This window comes from Oryctolagus cuniculus, chromosome 19, assembly GCF_051225735.1.
Source record: "Oryctolagus cuniculus isolate XC-2025 breed Fujian yellow rabbit chromosome 19, ASM5122573v1, whole genome shotgun sequence".
Classification (NCBI taxonomy): domain Eukaryota; kingdom Metazoa; phylum Chordata; class Mammalia; order Lagomorpha; family Leporidae; genus Oryctolagus; species Oryctolagus cuniculus.
In genome coordinates this window covers 18716490-18725014 of record NC_142885.1, presented here as the reverse complement: position 1 = coordinate 18725014, position 8525 = coordinate 18716490, and the positions used below count along the sequence as shown (strand labels likewise).

General features: G+C 43.9%; 1 pseudogene; it reads left to right on the top strand.

The window, feature by feature from the left end:
- Positions 1–6906: 6906 nt before the first annotated feature.
- Positions 6907–7911, top strand: LOC149120372 (progestin and adipoQ receptor family member 3 pseudogene; annotated as a pseudogene).
- Positions 7912–8525: the final 614 nt, after the last annotated feature.

The following is an 8525-nucleotide window of genomic DNA, read 5'->3' as shown; positions in this document are numbered from 1 at the left end:
TGTGGCCTGGAAAAGCAGTGGAAGGTGGCCCAAGTCCCTGGGCCCCTGCACCTGCGCTTATGTGGGAGATCTAGAAGAGGCCTCTGGCTTCAGATCAGCCCGGCTCCAGCCATTGCAGCCATTTGGGGAATGAACCAGCAGATAGATCTCTCTTTGTCTCTCCCTCTCTTTGTAAACTCTGCCTTTTAAATGAATAAATAAATCTTTAAAAAAGAATGAAAATGTAATAGTGTAGTTTATTGGCAAGAGCCTTAAATAGAAAAGTAGGTTCTCATATTGCTTGTATAGGTGAAAAATACTGTTTAGCAATATCTGTTAAAATGTGAAATGAACATAATTTTTGACCCAGCAGTTCCATGGCTCAGACTTTATACCCATATGCAACAGTAACTCTAGGATAAAGGGTTTTTCTTTTCTTTTCTTTTCATGATGATTCAAAGTTAAAATTTATCAGAGGCTTTTGCTGAATCCCTAGGACTGCTGGTTTGCCTTCGCCCATTGGCAAGCATCCCTTGTCTTGTACCGGCACTCTGTCATGGGCGAGCAACACTTACTCCCTTGCCTGTCATGGATCTAGGCTCTCTGGGGGCCCAGGAAGAGGGATGGTCTCCTAGTTTCTTAGGCAGATGTGATGTGCTTTCCAACTTCCACAGGCACAGCAGCCCCTGTGGCCATTGTCAGTCCACCAACTCGTGATGGGTAGGGAATGGCAGGTATGGCAGTTTCCTGGGTGACTTGCTGGCAGAGGGACTAGGAGATCACCTGTACTCCATAGAATCTGGAAGAAGAGAATGTGGTTTGTGGGACTCGAGGAGTCTTCCTGAGGAGCTGTACCCATGAGGAGGAGAGCTGTGAGAAGTGCAGCTTATAACAAGGCCCTGTTCTGGATGTACTTGTGCTGACCCAGCAGGCCTCTGTCTTTTCTTCTACATCTGGAGCAACAAGATCCTTTGGGCTTATGTGTCTTGCTTTGTTAAAAAAACAAACAAACAAGAATAACAACAACAAAAAACCTCCTAAATAGCCAGAATCTTCCTTTCCACCTGGACAATCCAGTGGCCAGTCCTTCAGGGTGGACCAATGGAGTCATCGGCATTGAAAACCTAGCCCTGCCATACGCTGCCTTGTCTCAAAAGCTTTCTGTTTCCTAGTGCTTACCGCAGACACTGGCAGCTGCTATGTTGTGTGCATGTTAGGTCACCCTCAAGATGACCATTCCCCCAGGCTCTCTCCCTACACACCCACATCTGGCAAGCTCACCAACCTCCTGCCCTTGGCCAAGGTTGGTCACAGCACTGACCTGCACACCCCCTTCCCCATTCCTTCCAGACATGCTGCAGAGGCAGCGTCCATATCTTCCTCAGGCAGGGTCAGTCCCTCTGCAGTAAGCATTTGCAGAGTGGTTGCCCACCTAGAATTACACAGGCATCTTCCCCAGAGTGTACATTCTCTGAAGGCACTCACTTGGTAGGTATATCCTTGCTTTAATAGCTGTTCAGTAAAGGAACAAAAATAATTGAAAAATCCAAAAAAAATTTGCTGCTATTGACAGGCAAAGAGAAATTTACCGATTTTCTGGGCTTCCTGTCAGTATCCAAAGTAGAAGAATGCAAGGATCTTATAATTCTCTTCATGTGATCTTTGCTTGCTCACTGAATCACTCATTGCCTCCTAGGATGTGAAGTCAACATTAATCTTGAACAAGTTGAGCTAATCTGTGCCAAAGGAAGATGCATTATTCATTTAGACCAGATAACCACCATCTTGCTAGGGAAACAAAAACTTGTTTGTGCATGAGGAAAAAAAATTAGAAGTCATTTTTCCATCCCTCAAATGGGAAGGTTTCTAGGGAACAAAGCAATAAGAAATGCAAGCAGACACCTACATATGCACACACATACACACACACATATACACATGTACATACAGAGACACATGTACACACACAGACACACATTTACTTCCTGCCTGGACACCTTAGTTAGAACTGGGAGAAATGATTTTTATTTTAGTTCTTATTCCAAATTGAGTTCTCTGGGAAACATTCTGAGCTTAAGATTGATGTGCAAGAAGTTTACTCAACAGCTCTCTTGGGGGAAGGAAAACATAAGAGGAAACCAACTCACAAACTAGTTTTGCTGACCACCTGGCAGCCTTGTCCAACCCTGCTCAGAGCTCTGGAGATAAAATGGCCCGTCAAGGTGTCCCACACAAGGTCAAAGGGCTGGACCTTTCTACTCTTAACCTCAAGCAGTCACTGAATGAACCTGTATCTGAGCAAAGCTATCTGTAGCTCTAAGGAGGCCAACAACAGAAGGCTGCCTGTCAGCTGCCCTCCTGGCAGCAGGGGTAACAGTTCAGCTTTTAACAAAGGTCTGGGCCTATCTCTCAAACCACCACAGATCTACTCCTAACCAACTGTATGTATTTGGGCAGGTCACTTTACCTCTCTGGATTTTCACTTTATCCCCTATGAGAGGGCTGGTGAATTAGGTAAACTGAGTTTGAGTCCTGACTCTGCTCCCAATTTTAACTTCTTACTGATGCATATCCCGGGAGGCAGCAGGTGATGACATTAGTACTTGGATTGTTTAGGAGATATGCATTGAATTCCTGGCTCCAGGTTTCAGCCTAGTCCAACCCCAGAAAGTTGCAGTTATTTGGGGAGTGAACCAGAAGAAGATATCTATCTCTGTTCCTTCCTCTCCCCACTCTATCTTCAAAAAATTAAAAATATAGACTTTAAAAATAAAATTAATTTTCATAGTCTGACATCTACCAAAATAATGCATGCGTGCACATGTGCACACGAGTGTGCACATGCACACACACACAGTTTATATGCAGTTAAGATGTTACATGGTATACCCACATCCCATATCAGAGAACCTGACTTCAAGTCCCAACTCTGCTAATTTCAGCTTCCTGCTAATGCATATGCTTGAGGCAGCAGATGATGGCTCAAGTAGTTAGGTTCCTGCCACCCAAGTGGGAGACTTGGACTGACTTACTGACTCCCAGCATTTGGGGGAGGAATGAACCAGTGAAAATGTCTTGTCTGTCTCCCCTTCCCCCTCCCCTCCCCTCCCCTCTCCTCTCCTCTTTTTCTCTCTCTCCCTTTCAGATAGGTAGATGATAGATACAATTAAAATGACTACACATGAATGTGCATGTCTCTAGAATATATAATATAAAATAATGCTATTTTCTGAAGTCTTTTAATGTTCCAGACCCTCCACCTAGAAGTGATAATTCTCTTTTTCAATTGATAGCAGTTAGATCCAATTATAGAAACCTAGCAGGAGAAGAAAAAATCCCCTTCTCATTTCTCCCTTTATCAACCAACCCACAGGATCTTCTACATCCTCCGCTGCTAGATTTTTTTCAAGGCTCGTGTGGGCATCTGCAGCATGGAAACCAGCTGGCAGATTTCTTGAATCTGCTTATTCTACTTTTTAAGCATCTTTACAAAGAGTTCCTCTGAAGAACCTGCTGCAGTTAGAGTCAGCATGCGAAAACAGCAGAATCAGATTATCTGAGAGTATAAGATGCCTGAATACCAACTCTATATTAATACAGTTCAAAGGCAAAGCTCATTTGTGGAGCATTTCAGTCATGTATCATTGAATAAAATGTGCAACTTGGTGAAATACATCCAGGAACACATTTCTTCTTTTTCATTTGGGTTGTAGAAGTGGTCACCCATGTGCAGGTAGAGGCCAAATCATAGGGGCAGGTTTTAATGTCCATTAGAATATACCATTTGCTAAAGACTTTGGGAGCATATCTTTGTCTCATGTTGAGAGTCTCAGGATGGACCAACTTGGTTCCTGGTTTTGGGAGCTAAGAGAAAATGATTAGGGAAGCATGGATGTAGAAGGAAGACATATAGGATTCTGAGATGAAGGAAGATGGAGTAGTTTACAGGTTTCCAACTGCCAGTCTGGAGGATGCGAAAAGTTGGTGTTTCAAAATTGCTTAGGCAGCTTGTTAAAAATAGGGATTTAGGGCCAGTGCTGCAGCTCAATAGGCTAATCCTCTGCCTGCGGCGCCAGCACACCAGGTTCTAGTCCCAATTGGGATGCCGGATTCTGTCCCGGTTGCCCCTCTTCCAGGCCAGCTCTCTGCTGTGGCCCGGGAGTGCAGTGGAAGATGGCCCAAGTGCTTGGGTCCTGCACCCCATGGGAAACCAAGATAAGCACCTGGCTCCTCCTGGCTTCAGATCAGCATGGTGCGCCAGCTGCAGTGTGCCAGCTGTGGTGGCCATTGGAGGGTGGACCAACGGCAAAGGAAGACCTTTCTCTCTCTGTCTCTCTCTCTCTCACTGTCCACTCTGCCTGTCAAAAAAAATAGGGATTTAGAAAACTCATCCTTAGAAATTTTGAGATAGTAACAAATTCTCTTGCTTGATTTTATTATATCCAGATAAGTTTAAGAACTGCAAGAGTAGTTAAAATGTAAGACTTGGAAGACTAGAATTCATTTATTACTCAAATATATGGTTCTTAAACACTGTCTACAGAAAAGTTGCCTGGTTGAGTTCTGTGGGGCTTATAAATATGTATTAGACATAGGGTGTCTCAAATCTCTTTGACCATGACCGGAGGTCTAGCAAGGTAGGCATTTAGAAGGCAGACAGAGAGAAATGCTCTCAGACAGCAGTTTACAGTTCAGTGGGACAGAGAAAAAAGAATGGGATTGTGAACCTGAGGAAAATAAGAAAACCACTTTAAAACAAGTAGGGAGACAGTGTGGCAGATCTCTCCAGGAATGGTCGCTAGTTGAGATGACCAAAGCTTGAAGAAGGCCAATATTAAATCAGCCTCATGTGTTTGTAGAAAAAATCCAGTGAATGCTTACATGTAGCATTTAACACAGTGTGTAATGAATGTCAAAAAATGATAGATATTAATCATTGCATCTTTATGGGGCTACGAGGAGCCAACTTGTTCCAAAATACTTCTCTCTCCCTCCCTATCAGTTATAGAGCCTATAATTCTGTATGATAAATTTCCTTCTTGGACTTTGAGGAGTTTTCCAATTTCAAGAATTTTATTTAAAAACTATTTTGAAAAGCTCACATCTAAAGTTTTTAATAGTTAATCTTTGGCTGGCGCCATGGCTCAGTAGGCTAATCCTCTGCCTGTGGTGCTGGTACTCTGGGTTCTAGTCCTGGTTGGGGCACCGGTTCTGTCCCAGTTGCTCCTCTTCTGGTCTAGCTCTCTGCTGTGGCTCAGGAAGGCAACGGATGATGGCCCAGTGCTTGGGCCCTGCACCCGCATGGGAGACCAGGAGGAAGCACCTGGCTGCTGGCTTCAGATTGGTGCAGAGCGCCTGCTGTAGTGGCCATTTGTGGGGTGAATCAATGGAAGGAAGACCTTTTTCTCTGTCTCTCTCTCTCACTGTCTAACTCTGCCTGTCAAAAAAATAGTTTATCTTTGATAAGAAAGAATAACAACAGGGGCAGTGATGACCTGAGAAGAGCAGAAGTCAGAAAGGAGGGGAGGCAATGTGAGAAGCTAGACACCACTGCTGCAGATCCACCCTCCTGCAGATGAGGTCAGTGTGGCCCAGGCTCCCTCCAGGTACTGGGGAAAGAGACCATAGAGTAGGTACCCCTGTTCCTTAACCACTCAGGTCTTCACAAAACGCTTCCACTGATGAGAATCAGTCACTTGGCCCCTCAAGTCACAAGTGGGTGGATAGGTGGAGAAGGCTTGGAAAGGTAGTCCCTGGCTGAATCTTTATGCTTTTAATAGCATAAGAATCTTTATGCTATTAAATCAAGGTACAATCAAGATTATTTGAGTGCTCAGGACTCCTGAGAACTTGACAATGCACTCACAAAGAGGAGTGAGAAGCAGAGAGACACAGGCTTGTCCCAGAAAGAGAAATGCTAAAGCCAAGAAACAATTCAGAGTATAGAATCCCCTCCTTCATGTATGATTTGACCTTTTCAGATGGGAGAAAAGTGTCCATCAGGGATGAAGTTTGAGAGAAGAGGAATCCTTCTGGGATTGAGAGTAGAAGCCTCAGCCTAATATTTGAGATTTGAGGCCAGGAGGAGGGAAAGAGGCCAACTACCTGGGACTAATCTCCAGATGGAAATTTGGTTCTGAGGTTTGACCAGCATGGCCTGGTGACCACCAAAGGTTTGTTTTTCCTGGTCCAGCCAAGGGCTGCATTTCTCAATCCCCCCCACCTTATATGTAGATGGGACATGGGACTGCTTCTCACCGATGGAATGTAAGCAGACAGGCTTGGTGAAGTGCCAGGTGGTTAGGAAGCGATGTCTACCCTCATAGTCTGTCTGCATCTGTAAGCTGCTGAGAGGAAGAAGAGGTCAAAGGAGCCACAAATTAGAAGGGGCCTGGGCCTCTGTATGATCATGTGGAAGGCCCTGCAACCTGTAATGTGAATGGAAGTAAGCATGATGTTTTGAGTCTCAAAGATTCCAAGGTTTATATTTGAGCAGTCAGCTTTACTTTAACAGATAAAAGGGCGTAGAAAATTCAAGAATCAAAATGATGACTCCTTTAACTCTTCTTCCCTAAGAATAAAAACCCTTGTGTGATAAATACAGGCAACTCACATACCTCTCTAACCACCAAGGCAAAGAAAAGGGGAATTTCCCTTCCCCACATCTACATGTACCTAGGCTTCAGGATCCAGACTTTTAGAGGATTTTATTTATCTTTGTCAAGGTCTCCATCTGTCATCTTTTAAACCACTTTTACTCTAGATAAAAGTATTGGAAAGGAAGCAGGCATTAAACCTAGTGGTAAAGAAGCCAGTTAAGGCGCAGAGTCCGCGGGCTCCGGGGTGGGGCTCCAGCGGCGAAGCCCCCTCCCTGGGGAGGCGGGGCCTGGGCGAGCTCCGGAGCCTGGAGCGGCGGCAGCCGGGACGATGCATCAGAAGCTGCTGAAGAGCGCGCACTACATCGAGCTGGGCAGCTACCAGTACTGGCCGGTCCTGGTGCCCCGCGGCATCCGCCTTTACACCTATGAGCAGATCCCTGTGTCCCTCAAGGACAACCCTTACATCACCGACGGCTACCGGGCCTACCTGCCCTCCAGGCTGTGTATCAAAAGTTTGTTTATTTTATCTAATGAGACGGTTAACATCTGGAGTCATTTGCTGGGTTTCTTTCTCTTCTTCACCCTGGGAATATATGATATGACATCTGTGTTACCCTCGGCAAGTGCATCCAGAGAAGATTTTGTAATTTGTTCTATTTGTCTTTTCTGCTTCCAGGTCTGTATGCTTTGCTCTGTGGGCTATCACCTTTTTTCTTGCCATTAATCAGAAAAAACATTTCGAAGATGGATGGCATTAGATTATGCAGGAATTTCTATTGGAGTACTGGGCTGCTATGTCTCAGGAGTATTTTATGCATTTTATTGTAATAATTATTGGCGCCAAGTGTACTTGATCACAGTGCTGGCCATGATCCTGGCAGTGTTCTTTGCGCAGATTCATCCCAATTACCTCAAACAGCAATGGCAGAGGCTCCGTTCTATCATCTTCTGTTCTGTTTCGGGATATGGAGTGATCCCCACTCTTCACTGGGTTTGGCTCAATGGTGGAATCGGTGCTCCTATTGTACAGGACTTTGCACCCCGTGTACTTGTGATGTATATGATTGCTCTTCTTGCTTTCCTCTTCTACATTTCCAAAGTGCCAGAACGGTACTTTCCAGGACAACTAAACTACCTCAGATCAAGCCACCAAATATGGCATATCCTTGCAGTAGTGATGTTATATTGGTGGCATCAGTCAACAGTGTATGTCATGCAGTATAGACATAGCAAGCCTTGTCCTGACTATGTTTCACATTTGTGAATTCAGGTATGGTCACCTGGTGAATTCAGTTGTTAAGCAATATATAATGGGGAGTTGTATACCCCACTGTTTTTAAGGTTCTCATTAGTTTTTCTTTTTCCTCTTGTTTAATATATCATGAGTAATGCTTTTTAAAATTGGAAAAATAAACTTGGGTATCTGTGTAGTAACAACTGCTTTATGGACCCTTAAAACTACTAATCTTCTGCTTATACAGAAAGTGAAGTTTCGCTGGCAATCATAAGAAACATCTGAACAATGAATGTGGCACTAGTGCAGAAATAGGATTTTATTTTACTTACCACCAGCTTCGTTTCCTTAGGAAGGGCTCATCTCCATTAGAAAATGGAGTCATCCTGTGTGATTACTGTAATAGAAGATACTTTCAGTAAATTGTCAAATTTAAGTGCCTAATCAAGGCAAGATTGATACAGCCTGTGCTTAGTATTCATGTAAGTTAGGACAGTGATTTTGCATAATCACTAGCCCTTAAATACATATTTTGTTTGATACTGGCACTTAAGATAGTATTTCCTTTAGTTATACATTCTCTACTCTATAGCAACACTGGATTTTTTTACTTTGCCAGAACAAAAACTTGCAACTTCTTCTCAAGTTGAGAAGGGTATTGAGAAAAGGAAAAGAAACTTGCATTGTTATTTTCTATCAGATAAGAATCACAT